Consider the following 16,517-nt stretch of genomic DNA (forward strand, 5'->3'; position numbering starts at 1 on the left):
TTTCTGATTATAATTTCGATGTGTTATTACACTAGTAAAGTGTAGAAATCGGTTGCAATATTTTTAAATGGCACTGCAGACTGTTCAACGAATAGCTAAAGTTTAGTAACACGAGTATGAATTATCAGAATGGTGTTCGGGGAAAAATTTATGTCCTACACTTTTCATTTAAGTGAATTATGAGCTACAACAGTGAATGCAATTTGTGTGGGTTCCTATCGCAGTTTGTGAACTGTAGAAACAAAAGGGTGCCATCATTTCACATCTAAATTGTCGTCTAGACGGAAGGATAAGAATTATGTTTGCTTTATTCAATTTTCTATGCTGCGAGAGCAATTTAAAAAAAGAGAACTTCTTACTACTCGAGAAAGTACTTAGGTACGAAAGAGCAGTTATTTTTAATTTTAACTAGGTTACCTCGGGATTTCTGGGACAGTTTGATACCGTTGTAGCTAAATTAAAAATTATTTTATTAAATTACTAAGCTATGCGTATTTATATAAATATATAAACGTATTATTTTTATTAGTTAGAAATTAAAGTAAGAAGTTTAACATGAAAATGGAAATAATTTTTAATAAATTGACAAGTATTTAGCGCTATTAGGTATTTCATCATTTTTCATTATTTCAGCCTATTGCAGTCCACTGCTGGACATAGGCCTCTACAAGTACGCGCCAAAAATGCGTAAACTCATGTGTGTTGCCCATAGTCACCACGCTGGGCAGGCGGGTTGGTGACCGCGGGGCTGGCTTTGTCGCACCTAAGACGCTGCTGCCCGTCTTCGGCCTGTGTATTTCAAAGCCAGCGGTTAGATGGTTATCCCGCTATCGGTCGGCTTCTTAAGTTCCAAGGTAGTGGAACCTTGTTATCCCTTAATCGCCTCTTACGACACCTACGGGAAGAGCTAGAGGTAATTATTATATATGTATACTAGCTGCCTGGACAGACTTCGGTCTGTCAAAAGTTAATAGATTTTTATTTATATAGATTTTAAAAAAAAAATTTAGTATTTAATACCTTCCGTGAGCCTTAAAGATCATAGAAAAAAAAATAAATAAATAAATAGCCAAATTGGTCGAGCCAGTCTCGAGTTATGCACTTAGCAACATTCATTTTTATTTATATAGACAGATTAGGAACGACTACTTGATTGTCATTGTTAATATTTTTTGTCTATAACTTATTGCGAGATTACATATTATGTTTGTACGTTACCTATCTTCTCTACGTATAACTATATCTTACGATATCACAAGCTTACACTTTTGTGGCTATGGTTACTACTTCATTAGCTCTTTTGAAGTAAAAGCTTTTTATGCACGCTTGACTTGGGGTGCAGGCTGGTGAATGTGTGGCGAGAGCATTACGAAAAGTGTTATCGGGCGAGGCGATGTTGACTGTTAAGATCACCTTTCATTATAATCTTACTTTGTAATCATATCTTTTAAATAAGGATTAGGACTTTAAATATTATGAAGGTGATACTAATATGCAAAATGTTCATAGGACATTAAACGCACGTAGATGATAGTCAACGTGCTGAACTTTGTATAGTAAATGGTTAAACTTTGCATACAAGTGCACTTGAGTTTGATCGAGTATCGAATGCTAAATGTGGCGCATTAGGGACTTTACGATTTATTGTGTTGCCCGACGTTGGTGAGTTGTGTCGCGTTGCCACGCTAACGACTACTCTAATAAATATTTTATTTTAGTTGACTAAAGAAATGTATTTTAGTAATATCTCAGAGTATACAGATAATAAAAAAGGACACAATTATGTAGTTGTCAAAATTGTACGCCAGTTTGACGGAAAATATTTTTTATTTATAAAAATAAAATAAAAAAAACTTAAATTCAAGCAACGATACGTGTTGCTTACAGACTATTCAACAATACTGACGGTATCGCCAACATGTACAGAATAAACTACATACCTATCTTTAACGAATTAAAATTACATTAATAATCTGTATCTTAAAAAAAAACAATGTCATTTTAATTATTATAATTCATTAAAATTCTTCTACTAGTAGTTTCATTAAGATAATATTTAGATATGAGATATCTTTTTGTTTAGTATTTATGGAATTTATCTTAATCCTTTTTTTTTTTGTTCCTTCCTGTAATTAATAGGGTTTTTCTAACAACTTATTTTTTAATGTAACCTTTTTGTTGGTTGTAATGTAGTACAATCAATACGGCACAAAATATACCGAGTTAGAATATTTTAAACTAGGTCAAGAAGAGGATTGGAACAAGAAGAGGGGAAAAAAAAGGAAAACTTTTCATAAAATTTTATATAGTAACGGGATATAAAATGACACCGGATTATTCTACAATTTCTCGTGTACATTTTCAAGGAAAGAATAGTGAAGTAAAAACTCCGCTGTACTGGATCTCTACACCCTCATGAGGCTTATTGAATACAAATTGTTTCTTTATCAGACAACTTTGTGAGAATTGTATGAAACTGTACATTCGGTACAAGACATGTTACGTCATACCATCATAGCCCTTATTCTTTTGTGTATAGGGGTCGAAATGCTGTAGAGCTATTTGGTAGGGTTAAATTTTGGCGTTGACTATTTTTATATGCTTGGTTCGAACGTGATTTTGTTCTTTATTGTCGTAAGCAAGTATGACCTGGAATGTTTTATTTTTATGTGAAAAAAAAAGGAAATTGAATATAAATATATTTTCCTGTAAAGATTAGAAAAAATATGCACAGTAAAAAAAAATTAGTTTGCAAGCTTGTTATAGCAATATTTGTTTCAGTTAGCATAATCCGGTATGGTCTAGTGGCTAGGATACCTGGCTCTCACCCAGGAGGCTCGGGTTCGATTCCCGGTACCGGAAAAACTTTTTATTTAATTATTTTGAAAGCTCTTTAATAACATTTCTATTTTTTTTGGATTTTGTCTTTTTTAAATACTTTTAATAAGCTATAATTTTTGTATTCGCAGTTTGCGAGTACAAATGCATTCAGCCTGTAAGTTCTCTCCCAGCCTGTAGCCTCTTTCTCCATGTAGGAGAAGGATTGGAGCTTAATCTACCACGCTGCTCCACTATCGGCTGGAGGATATTGTCCGTACTACGTGTAACGATCGCCATCAGGTATTTTTGATAACAACCGGGAATTACGACTTTACGTGCTCTCCGAGGCACGTTGTGGAGGACAGGAATCCAAACCCGAAATAAATATTTGTACAAATATAAAAATATCCATTCCGAGCGGAAATCGAACCCGGAAATCGTCTGTGTTTTAGACGACTATTTGCACCGCTACACCAGAGCGGTTGTTGGCGGTGGAAGTGCAAGAATCTGATGGATATAAGTGTGTTTGCTTACCAACCAGTAATACAACGTAGGTAGACAAAAAATAGTAAAGTAAATATGTGTTATTATAGATAATTCAAAAAGTACTCGTCAGATCAAGTTTTAATGGGAAAATATGACAAAGGCCAGCTTTTGATTAAAAAAAGAATGATCAAAATCGATACACCTAGTAAACAGTTATGAAGGTAAATATATATTTAAAAAAATACGTTCAAATTGAGAACCTCCTTCTTTTTTTAATTCGGTTAGAAATTGAGTTTGTTATTGAAAAAGAGAAATGGAACACATGAATTTACCAGTAACTAGTAAAAAAGATCCTCAGTAAGATAATATAAAACAAAATGACTGGAATCAACTGAATGAATTTTTCCAAAATGACTCGTAACTTTCCCTTTTCCGCTCCATCAGTTGAGTTCGTAGTTTTTTCGAGAAATTGATTTATGATCAGAGTTATCTTTGCTAGTGTAATGGTTTTTGGGGTTATAATTTATAATTAAATGAAACGCATATACAGTAGTTTCATTTACATACCATTTAGTTAAGGGGTTATTCTTGATGTACCTTTTTCATATTGTGAAAAAGTCTGAAAAGTTGTTTCCCAATTATTTTTTTTCGAAAAAACTTGGGAACCACATCAATTGAAAACCCTACCTACCGGTCAGATATTTTATTCTTTTTTAGTTTGAAAGTGTCCTGTGGCCAGGTATACTTGAAGTTTCTAAAAATTCATATAAACTATTCTAAAAATTCATATATCTATTTTTTAAATATTACTTTAGAACTTTACTTACAAACGGAAAAAAATCTGGGATGGGTCAGGCATAACTTTAATATTTAAAGGATTTAAAAAATAATAGACAAATAATTTTTTATAACTAATTTTTTCAAATTAATTTTGTGATTAAGGTTGCGGTCAGGAATTAGTTCAACTTATTTTATAAGGTTAGAATAGTAGGAAGTAGTGGTTCAAATATTTTTTAAAGACTTTGTTAACAATGCAATTGCGAGTATACTCCTATTTCAGTTTTCATTTTTCGCGAAGAAAACTAAATTGGTCCATTTTTCGTCACGTCTTTTAAGCGTTGTCATTAGCAAGGCTTAGTTGGAATCGGGTCAGTGGTTTTTTAACTCAGACAGAAAGAATATTAAAGGAAGTATTTTTTCATATTTTCTGTTTCTTAAAGCCTTTAAGACTGAAAAGTTACATTAGAGCGTTAGTGCAGCTATTTTGAAAAAAAAAATGAGAGTCATAATTGATATTGGTTATTTATTGGTTAAACCGTTCTAATCTATATTAAATTCACACAATTGACAAGACTTGTCCAAAGTTAAAATTGGTAGTGGTTCACTTTTGGGTCCAGAATTGTTTTTATCACCCAGCCCGAGTATGTATGTACTTATGTAGTGTACTTATTTTAATTATATATGTGCATTTATTAGGTAAAAACTAGTACTCGTGTATTAGTGGGTTGTTACCAGAAACAAACGATGTATGTTGCCTATATTTGTAATGTGCGGCGGCGAGTGTCGAACTTATCTATTTAACCTTTAATCCAGTTTTAGTTTATGATAATGTTGATGACAATTTTTTACTGTCTCAGAAATAAAAATTTACGTGGTCATAATACATGTTACAATTAACAACAACGATAAAACAAAAATGCATAAACTGAATGTCTACCACAGACTTTTATTTAAAAAAGTACAAAGGACCCAATGGAGCGTAGGTGATCGCTATCGACAGCGTGAGACGTGGTTCCACCCACGTTTAATTTATTATTGTTTGAATAATACTTTTATTAATTGCCAATACAATTACTGTTTTAGGAGACTAAAAAAGGTGGATTCCATTCGACTATTTCTCATAATTTTTTACTGGATTTACCGAAGTTGGAGCGAAATCTGACATAATTGTATCTATATTTATTTATTACTCAAACTAGTTGCCCGGGCAGAGTTCGCTCTGTCAAAAGTTAATAGATTTTTATTTATATAGAGTATTTTTTTTAAATATTGAAACCTTCCGTGGGCCTTACGGAACATACAAAAAATAAATTAGACGAATCGGTCGAGCCATTCTCGAGTTATGCGCTTAGCAACATTAATTTTTATTTATATAGATTAAAGTCGCTTTTCGTTGTTTGAGATTAAACACAATAATTTGCACAGGTATTTGGATTATCGATGTGGTCATAGCTGCTACATGGTCGCGTATCGGTCATTCGATAAACGCTTATGACAAACTAGCTTCACATCGCGATTTTTCCCATGATTTCTAATTCCATGAGAATTTCGGTATAAAAGTAGCCTATGTGTTTGCCTGATTTCCAGTTATCGTAACAAGTTTCATTACAATAAGTTCAATAGTTTCATCGTGAAATAGTATCTGTCACAGTCTACTGCTGGTTATAGGTCTCCTTTAATCCACCACGCTGCTGACGGATATATTCCCTAATATTAGCAACGAATGCTATCAGGTGTATATGATAACAACTGGGGGCTTAACGTGCTCCCTGAGGCACGGTGGAGAGACCCATAAGGCCAGACATCGCAACCGGATAGAAAGACCGTATACCATCGGTGTTTTAGGCATCTACACGCACCACTACATCAGAGCGGTTGTTGATGAAATGGTAATATGCAGTCTATATTCAGCCTATGCGGTGATAAATTAGTTTAGAAAACCAGACAATCTAGACATATGTAGCTGAAGGGGGAATTATACGCGTTTCGTAAGCAATTTTCAGATATGTATATCTCTTAATCCGCGACGGAGTCTGGCAGATTAAGCCCCCAATGTTTCTCTTTGACGGAATACGAGGCCTTTGTCTTACTTTGAGCGTTTACTGGCTGCTTCTAGAGGTGATATTACTGCGAAATTATACTTTCAATTTGTGGTGAATTTATTAGCGAATTTTGTTTATTTATAACTAAGTTCGCTATGTTATTTATTACTTTGTTTTTGTAGGAAGTTAATACATACATAGAATACGGTATGTTCTTTCTGACTTAAGTATATAGGCCAAAAAAGCGCGTGTGTATGTGCAATTCATACACGGTAGAAGTAAAACTTCGGAAAAGTCGTAGGGAGCTTTGCTGTGTTGAGGTCCAAAGAGTAGCGTCAAAGAGTGATAGGTGTGTGTGTGTGTGTGTGTGTGTGTGTGTGTGTGTGTTCAAGTACTGATTAATTTATTATTATCCTTAAAATAGTCAGCCACAAAGACATCGTTTCATAAAATATACAATGTAATAATTGATTGATGTTAATCCCGATTTACGAATTAATATCCAATTTATATCAAAGGTAATTAATTAATACGATCAGGTGATTGGTGTCCGAGCTATAAGTAGTATCAAGTGCCATTCTGAATTTATCCTGTACAAGGAAAGGGACTCGTGAAACATTTATATGGTATGGGTATCGGTCTGGCTTCGAGGGAAAAATGTACTACTTTTATATTCTGTCACGGCGTGAATGTATATTTGTGTCCGTGTGTGTGCGTATTAGTGTGCGTGTGTTTGTTCATGTTAGTGTGTGTGTACACGTTTGTGCGTGAGTGAGTGTACCTTTATTAACAACTTTAACTGTACAGTTTTAAAATAAATTTGAATCTGCTATAGCATATTTATGTAACTTTACTTGTAAACAAATAGGGGCGAATACAACATTAAAATAAGTTTTCTGTACAAATGAATTATGTGCTTTTGTTTAGACTAAAACGTTAATATATAATCTAGGTGTGTGTATGATAAACGTGTGAATGTGTGTGGGTGTTAAACAGTGGTGAAAAGTAGGGTCAAGTTAATTGAGTCAGTTTGAGTTTAGTCGTTCTTTCAAAGGGAACCGTTTTAAAGTAAACGGATTGAAATAGTTTTAAAATGTCGTATCTCTAATATTGCTGGTTTGATAACAAAAACGATTCACGATATAATTATTTGTATCCAATTATCAAAGTTGGTCGCATTTACCGACCCCTTGCGATGACGATGCAAACGATACTTCCTGAATTATTATGAAAAATGATCGCTTAACCCTACGAAGAATAATTAAAACAGACATTAGTTTCGACACGCAATAGAACAGAATTAAGTCGTGACAGGAACACATTATATATTGTTTTTGATTGGTTCAGCCTATAACATTCCACTAATGGGCATAGACCTCTTTCTCCATGTAGAAGGGTCTTATTTTACCACGCTGCGGGTTGGCGGGTACATTCTGTACTATGAGTAATTATCGATATAAATCAGGACCGACAGGCTTACTTGTTCGAAGCACGGAGGACATATACACAAACAAGAAGCATATATAGAGCGATTTTGTACTGATACTATAAAAAAGGTGAGTTTAACATAATTTTATATTAATAATGTTTTCCCTCTGAACAACGCTATCCAGTATTATAGGATGTAGAAATTATGATATAAGACACAGAGTCAAAGGAATAACCATAAATATGCATTTCTCCTACTCGTATTAATATTTGAAATATTGTTATCATCTTGTATGGTACATGTTTATCAAATCATTATTGTACTGATGCATAATAAATCTTATGTATTTATATATGGTGATGATATATTGAGATAGAAATTCTAGTTTTAATAAGAAACGTGATTTTTTAACTCCTATAATTTTAATGTGATTTAAAATGGCTGTTCACGTTATGACAGTTGCATGAATTGTCTTACACATTGTGTTTCTTTATTATTCCTTCTAAAAAATTGTAACTGATGTAGTTTTTGCCCTAATTTTATTACATGAATAATCTTGACAATGTTGCTATCAATTTATTATTATTTTTACTTTTTTTTGCCGATTGTAATTGAGGGATATTGTCATGGTCCAGCAAAAAATTAGCCAAAACTTAAAGCTTATTTAACTACTTCAATACTCTACAGTCTCTTTAATATTAATTTAATTTACTCTTCTTATTTTTTAGAAATAATCCTAAAAAAAGGTTTTTTATAACCGTAAATTATTATTATTACGATTATTTGAAAAATTTTAATATTCTGATGTTAAAGACTAGCTTGTTTTTAATGGCAGACTTTATCCAGATTTATAGACGATTTAGATTAAAAGAAACAGCTGACATAGACTGCGCATGTCCCTTTAAAATCATCCTTCGTGCTCGCGTCTGGCATCTTAATGTTGTATGGATTAAATCAATTCATTTTAGTTTTCTTAACATTCATGATTTCTTATGTAGCTACTAATTCGTACTGATCAAATTACTCACTTATATATTATCCTTTTCATTTAAACTAATAAAATTCTTGTTTTTTTTTATATTTAAAATCCTTACATATTTTTTTAACCTTTATCTATTACTTTTGAAATAACAGATAAGCTATATAAAAAATAGAATATAAAATATATAAAACAAATCACAAAAGCTATATAAAAAATCGAATCACAATAATTATATAATTATCACAATAATTTATAAACTAAGCACTAATTATTTCAATTCCATAAAAATAACTAAAAATTTAACTACATGAATGTCATTAAATTAAAAGTAAACTACGGGTTATGAAATTTGGCAAGGAATAAAGAATAATAATAATAATAACATAATTTTTTTTTAAATTATATTAAAAAAGTTTCTAAAATTTATAACAAAGCAAAACAATTGATACTTTGTCACTTAAAAAAAAATGAATACGTGTATTAATTTTTGTTATATAATGAAACATAAAATAACTCCTTAACAATAACACTTCCAGTTGCACATATTTCTGTTAACTTGTGTATAAATATTTTAACTACCCTACATATTGTTAATTTCTTGTCTCGACTTTAAATTGTTTATATATTATATGGTGATGTACCCAACATATAAATTTTTGTTTAATTTTAGTGCTTGTAATTTCTCATGTAATTTAATTGTATTCTTTTGAGAAAAAAATGATCTTTAACCTTAACATAGAGTACAAACTATTTTATATTTGATTAGCTTACTCTGTATCTTTGCACCGCCATTTTTTTTTCCTAAATATATTGTTCTTTTTTTATTATTTTATTATATACAAACCTTATCTTGAAAATAACGAACGCAGATTTATCTGGATTTATGTAAGCATTCGTTATGCTCATACATACATTGCAGCATTTTATTTTTATACAGATGTAAGTAAAACTTGATGCAAGAATTTTGAAAAAAGAATTTACATTATTTACTGACGCATTATCGTCTGTAGCACTATTAGTGTTCAGGAATCCAATTGTTTAATGTCGCAGAAAATTGTATTTTATACCGTTCAGGAATGTCGTAATGAGATTTTCGAATTGATTGATTTATTACTCGAGTCTTAAAATAAACCTATCTACATATTAGGTATATACTTTTATTTAATTACTTTAAAAGTTTTCATTCATGTGTGTTGCCCATAGTCTGGCCCATAGTCATGTGTGTTCCCCACGCTGGGCTGGCGGGTTGGTGACAGCAGAGCTGGCTTTGTCGCACCGATGACGCTGCTGCCCGTCTTCGACCTGTGTATTTCAAAGCCAGCAGTTGGATGGCTATCCCGCCATCAGTCGGCTTTATAAGTTCCACGGTGGTGGTGGAACGGCGTTATCCCTTAGTCGCCTCTTACGACACCCACGGGAAGAGAGGGGGTGGCTATATTCTTTATTGCCGTAGCCACACAGCTTAAAGGTTTTAATTAATCTAATTTATACGATGCTACTAAGCAATGTACAAATAATTAGCGTTTTTGAACAAAGCGGGTGATCCTCTTATAATTTAGACTGTCTTCAGTACCTACTCTAGCAATTGCAATTTATTCCTATATTGTTAATACCAAGCACACTGAACTACCATCTTTTGCTGATTGTGAGGATCACCATTGCTCGCTGATGGTATTATAAAATCAATGACATCACATATATATGATACCATTGCGTGAGATAGTAACTCATCAATCTAAGTTAATGAATGAATGAAATTAATTCGTATTAGCTGTACAGCATCTTTTACATTTAAAATAAGTTCAACAACTCTTAATAATTGTAATAAATATAGCTAAAAGTAAAAAATAGCAGAAGTTTAAAAGGTGCTATTTTTTATTTTTATTTAAAGAAACAAAGAAGATATTATTAAAAAAATTAAAAATATTCAGGCCAATAACATCACACATACACGATACAATAAACATCATTCGTTCATAATCACGTACTCGTATAGTAAAAATGTGTAAAAAATATAAGTATTAGTATCAAAAAAGATCAAAGTTCCAACTTAAATTACGCTCCCAATACGTATCCTCGAAGGGCCAGACTATCTATCATTGGGTGAGGAATTTATTTAAATACAAGCGCATTATCGCACTTTTTATGTTTTCCTACGTTTAAACAATCAATCAGCTCTGGATCTGCGCTCCGGAAAGGAAATCAATCATGTAAGGCCTCGTTCATACTGATGTGTTGCAATATTTTTATGAATAGTTTGGAAGTGAAAACTTCTTTTAGCGCAACGAACACATTTTTTTTTGTAGGTAGTAGGTGAGGCGAATCCGTCACACTCTGAGGTGAAAGGCTTGATCGGGTGAACTCGGGACTGCCGAGTATACCCGAGCGAAAAATAGACAGCTGCTCTTCGCTGCTGAATGGTAACAAAGCCATATTTCTTTTCCATTAAATATATAATTAGTTTTTAATATATTTTTATACATTAATTAATTTTTGAGTACCCTACAAACAATACTTTCGTTATCATATCATTTCATTCCAAAAACAATAAACAAAATTGTAGTTTTAAACAGCACGATGAACACGTCCTTATTTACGTTCCGTAGAAGCGAGACCATCTCTAATGTATTGGAAAATTGAAAATTTGCAATGCGATGATGTGCGGTAGCGCCGCGTCGCCGTAGTTTACCCGTGAGATATACGATTGACACAAAAAATGTTATTTTCGTTTATATTAATGGTTATAAATAAAACTTAAAATACATTTTACTGTACAATACTATGTATAAAGTTGACGAAAACATCATAAATAAAATAAGAAAAGGTCAAGCATTCATAAATTGAATAAAAAAGAAAAAACTAAGCTTTGATTACTATATAATTTAGGTAAGCAATTTGAGTTCTGATAGATAAGGCTACATGCATATTTGTACATGTAGAAATGGCTATTTTAAAAATATTCTGCCAAAATTAATTTAGTGGTAAAAATTATTCGATAAATTTCATAGCGTATTTTGATTAGAATCTTTTTTCAACGAAACTTTTGAAGGCACATACATGCTAAAGTAGAATCAAATTTCAAGCATGTAAACAATATTTTAAAAATATGTTCAGGTACATTTTTTGAATTCTCCTACGTGTGTATTATAACAACTATTTCTCGATAATTTCGCCGTGAGACCATTGTAGTTGGCGTAAATTTCTAAGAATATTCTGGAAAGAGCTCGAATATTTTAAGCGCATGTTGGTATTTCAGAGGGTGTGGGAGGTTGAGTATGTCGGAACAATCGTCGGAATGCTCACGTATTACTAGAATTTACAAATAGTATTTGTTTTACTCGCTGTGTTGTTTTAGGTATCACTTTTATACTCAATCAGATAAAAAACAATATTGTATATTACCTATAATTATGTTGATAAGAGTTAATTCCGTCAATAAGCTATCACGAAGGCCAACAAAGGATTTATTTATTTATTTATTTAGATTACTATTGACAGAAATAAATAAATATATGAATGATAAAGGTGTGTGGGCTTAGTGGCTGTATTTTATGCAAGACATGATTCAATTTGTAACGATTGATAGTTTTTGAAAGATTATCTGCGGAATTTATGGCGATTCTTCTCTGCGTAATCTACATTTTGAATCGGGGGTAGTTTCGTTTTAACTAAAATTTGAGTAGATACTAATATAACAAGCTGTGTGGCTACGGTAGTAAAGAATATAGCCAGCCCTCTCTTCCCGCGGGTGTCGTAAGAGGCAACTAAGGGATAAAACAGTTCTACTACCACCTTGGAACTTATAAAGTCGACCGATGGCGGGATAACCATCCAATTGCTGGCTTTGAAACACACAGGCCGAAGACATGCAGCAGCTTTTTAGGTGCGACAAAGCCAGCCTTGCGGTCACCAATCCGCCTGCCCAGCGTGGTGACTATGGGCAATACACATGAGTTCACGCCAATTTTGGCGCGAACTTGTGGATGCCTATGTCCAGCAGTGGACTGCGATAGGCTGATGTGATGACTTACTAATTAGCTACATACCGTACATTACAGAACATAATGTAGGTGATATATTACGTTAGTGATGATGAAGTGCCAGGGGGAAAAGAGGTTTGGTTACATTTTTCAAATGAGTTATTTATTGATTGCTATCGTTCTTGAAAAGTGTTATCATGTGTTAAAAAAACTATATAGTCACATAAAAACACCAGTTTAAAAATAGTAGCAAAGATAGCATTTAGTAAGTAGTTATATTAATATACATTAATATAAAATTTGTCTGTATGTTCGATAACTTTGTCCGTTTCAACAGGAGGCTAACGTCGCCGAGACAGTCCGATTGTTTAGTATGTAACTAGCGACGAGACACTCTATTGATGTTTCCGATTGAGAGAATAAAGTATATATATCGAGCAGTATTTATCTTTAGGATAAATTAAATTAATGGGAAAAATCGCAACTCTAAATAGTAACATGGATTATTTTGTTTTATATTTATGAAAAAGTAAATATGACCCACGCTTTTTATAGTTTACTAGCTGACCCGGCGAACTTCGTATCGCCTAACAGTGACTTTTAAGTATTATCACAAATCTTTTGTATGGGAGTATAGAAAAGTGTTGTTTTTAGACTTTTTCAGAAAATTTTAATTTTTTTTTTTTTTGAATTTTTCTCTCCGTTTTTTTTTTGAATTTTTCTCTCCGTAAGAACCATCCTCGTACTTCAAGGAATATTTAAAAAAAATAATTAGCGAAATCGGTCCAACCGTTCTCGAGTTTTGCGCTTAGCAACACATTCAGCGACTCATTTTTATATTATAGATTGAACCTTAGCAGTGAACGAAGTAAAGGCATGTTTTTTTATTAATTTTTGTCTTACCCGGGTTTTCATTATTATTATTAGTTAACTAGTTTTCGTTGTAAATTATTTACTTTTCTTTTATTATAATTAGTTATTTAGTTAAAACCGCTTTCATCAAAATATTAAAAATAAATTAACCTTTTAATTAAAAACAATAACATAATTTTAGCTCTATTTTATCTTTTGCTACAAATTTTTAAACATTTCACGCCTTATATATTTTTATATAAGGCTTTTTTATTTATATAATGATAATAGCTGACCCCGCAAACGTAGTTTGCCATATATGTTATTAGCCCCCTTAAGTCCCCCCCCTATAACTTGGGGTATGAAAAATAGGTGTTGGCCGATTCTCAGACCTACCTGATATGCACACAAAATTTCATAAAAATTGGACCAGCCGTTTCGGAGGATTTTAGTAGCTAACATTGTGACAAAGAATTTTATATATAAGAATATTATTGTATAAATTAAAATGGTTCAAATAATACGAACTAGAAGTAGTCACAATATTCGCTAGATGGCGTTGTTTACTAAAGGTTAGGTTTTTCTTTATTACTCAAAGTTCGGTATGCAACGATATTTTACAATAACAAGTGATATAATGACATATATTATTTTTTAAAATTAATTTCTTAGTTCTTGAGTCTAAGCCGACATCTTCCCAGGAATATACATACAACTCTTTGATGGGCTCTAGTCGAGAAATAAAAATAATTTTTCGTATATAGGTCATCACTTGTCATTGCTACTCCATGTAATTACATAAGTATATAGAAATCAAATCACATACTCCTTGATTTTGCAAAGACGAAGACAGGAATACAAATGAGCTGTCCCAGCGTCGATCGAACGTTTCACCCTCAGGGTGCGCGTCCAGTGGACTCTTGTATCGGTCAATTTAACATTCGAATTTAACGTAAAAATATCATCCGATAAATTTACGATAAAGGAATTGTTGTCCGCAGGAATGGGGTGGATTATAAAGAGATACTCAGAACGTTTCTGACTTCAGTATTTGTATGGTAATAAAGCACGTTTTACACCATTTATGTCATCTGCCTTGATGGTTAATTTTTGTCCCGAGAATTACTTTTGGCGAGATTTATGTGCCTTTCTCGATATTTGCATTTTTTAATCTGTTAATTCTATCAAAGTTTAGTGAGAAAAAAATTCAGTATCGTATAGACAGCAACATGGATGGAAGTTATGACCATTTCATTGCTTCAATTTCTTTGATTTTTAAACGTTGTCGTTGCACGTGCATCGTTTCTTTTTTTAAAGTTAATTATTGAAAGAGGTCAGTTTAGCATGTCCATCATTTATATTATAGCGCTTACAAAAATTTGACAACCGCAACGTGCAGATAATTATAAGAATTTTTTTACTGAATCAGTATACCTGTTTTTATATTGTTACCATTTAGTAGATATAAAATTCTAAGCTTAATTTCCTAAGACAATGTTTTTTTTATCATTGTTACGAACTTAGGACCTTAGATTAGGACTTACCTAGTGTATGCGTCTTCTTTTTTGGTTTACAGTACTTAATATATATCAACATCATTTTATTTTTTTCAAATTGGTATCTTTCAAGTAGCCATCGAAACGTGCAGCATCTAGTATTTACTGGAAGATTAGGTTTATAGGGTAGGTAATCGAAAAAATACGTTTTCAACGCACTTTACGATGAGAACTACAGGGGTAAGCGTTTTTGTTATCTTTCAAATGAAAGATGGCTGAAACATGATCCAATAAAATAAGTTCTCGATTATTTGATTTATGTAACGGCTATACGATCTTCATACCGCTTGTTGGCAGAAAAACTATATTTTTTATTTGTGTTCTTGGTAACTTTTTTAGTACATATGTAAAGGGAAAGTAAGCGGTGGTTATTTATTAAATCTCACCAATCTTCAAGATTAGTTTTTATTAAAATATCATATTTGATAGCTGATGTTTTACCTACAAATACATAAGAAAATAGATATCCAAGTTACAAGTGTTTATAGGGAAGTTTATACTTCGTTAATAATAACAATTTATAGAGATGATATTTGTTTTATAGTTTAGTAATTTGATCTCTAGATCAATAGATATGGAATAAAACAAAAGCATTGTTCTAATTTAAATAAAAAAATGTATTCAATTCATTGATAAAACATTTCACAAATGATTAAAATGCGTGGTTTTATAAACACAGGATTTTTATATTCATTAATTTACAATGAAATAGAATAGACTTGAATATTGTTGTTGAAGTTTATAAAGTACTATAATAATAATAATAATATAATATAATTTTTCGATGCTTCTTTGTAGCAAAATCTACATTTCGAATTGATGTTAGCTTTATTTTAACTTTAATTAATTTATTTTAAAATTCATACATTGTGAAATGAGTATTCGGAAGTGTTCTTAAATACAATGAAAAAAGACATTTATTAGTTTGATGATTTTTGAAAATGTTTTTTAATCTATTTTGTACAGATAAAGTATACTAGACGATAGTTTTATAAATGTAGCTTACATTTAGAACGAAGCTATTTAATTTTTTAGATCCAAATTTATATGACTATATTATACTTTTTCTTTTCGAAATAATATTTTACTTGTCTCGTTGTAGTTAGCTGGCTGTGGGATACGTATTAAAAATTTTATGTATCGTTTTATTAGGCTTCGTATCGATTGCCCGCTATAGAGTATATGACGTCACAATATAAAGTATTTAACATCATGTTACAAGTAAGTTTACTAAACTAAGCCGATTCAGCCTGTAAATTTACAGGCTGATATATCCCTTGCTGGACAAAGGCCTTTTCTCCACGTAGGAGAAAGGCGGCTGCTTAAAAAGTTCCATCACGCTCTCAATTGCGGATTTGTGGTTAATTTCCCACGAATGTCGCTCTCTAATAGGTGTCAAAAAAACAAAAAAAAAAAAACAAATGGGTGCCACCGTTTTAAAACCGACTGTCACAAGTTTATACATCTAGACCAAAAATTACATTTTTACATTAGTACGAAATTCCAGCCCGCAACATTCACAGAACGGTTATCATCACTGACCGTAATTTTACTACCATCATTATTTAAAGGTGAAAGAAAACGAAAATA

General features: G+C 31.9%; 1 non-coding gene across 1 annotated transcript; it reads left to right on the forward strand.

The window, feature by feature from the left end:
* The first annotated feature begins 2,790 nt into the window (after window positions 1-2,790).
* Trnae-cuc lies at window positions 2,791-2,862 on the forward strand. The gene has a single exon. It is a non-coding gene; the product is annotated as a tRNA-Glu (tRNA).
* The last annotated feature ends 13,655 nt before the right edge of the window (window positions 2,863-16,517 follow it).

This window comes from Melitaea cinxia, chromosome 12, assembly GCF_905220565.1.
Source record: "Melitaea cinxia chromosome 12, ilMelCinx1.1, whole genome shotgun sequence".
NCBI classification, from domain to species: Eukaryota; Metazoa; Arthropoda; class Insecta; order Lepidoptera; family Nymphalidae; genus Melitaea; species Melitaea cinxia.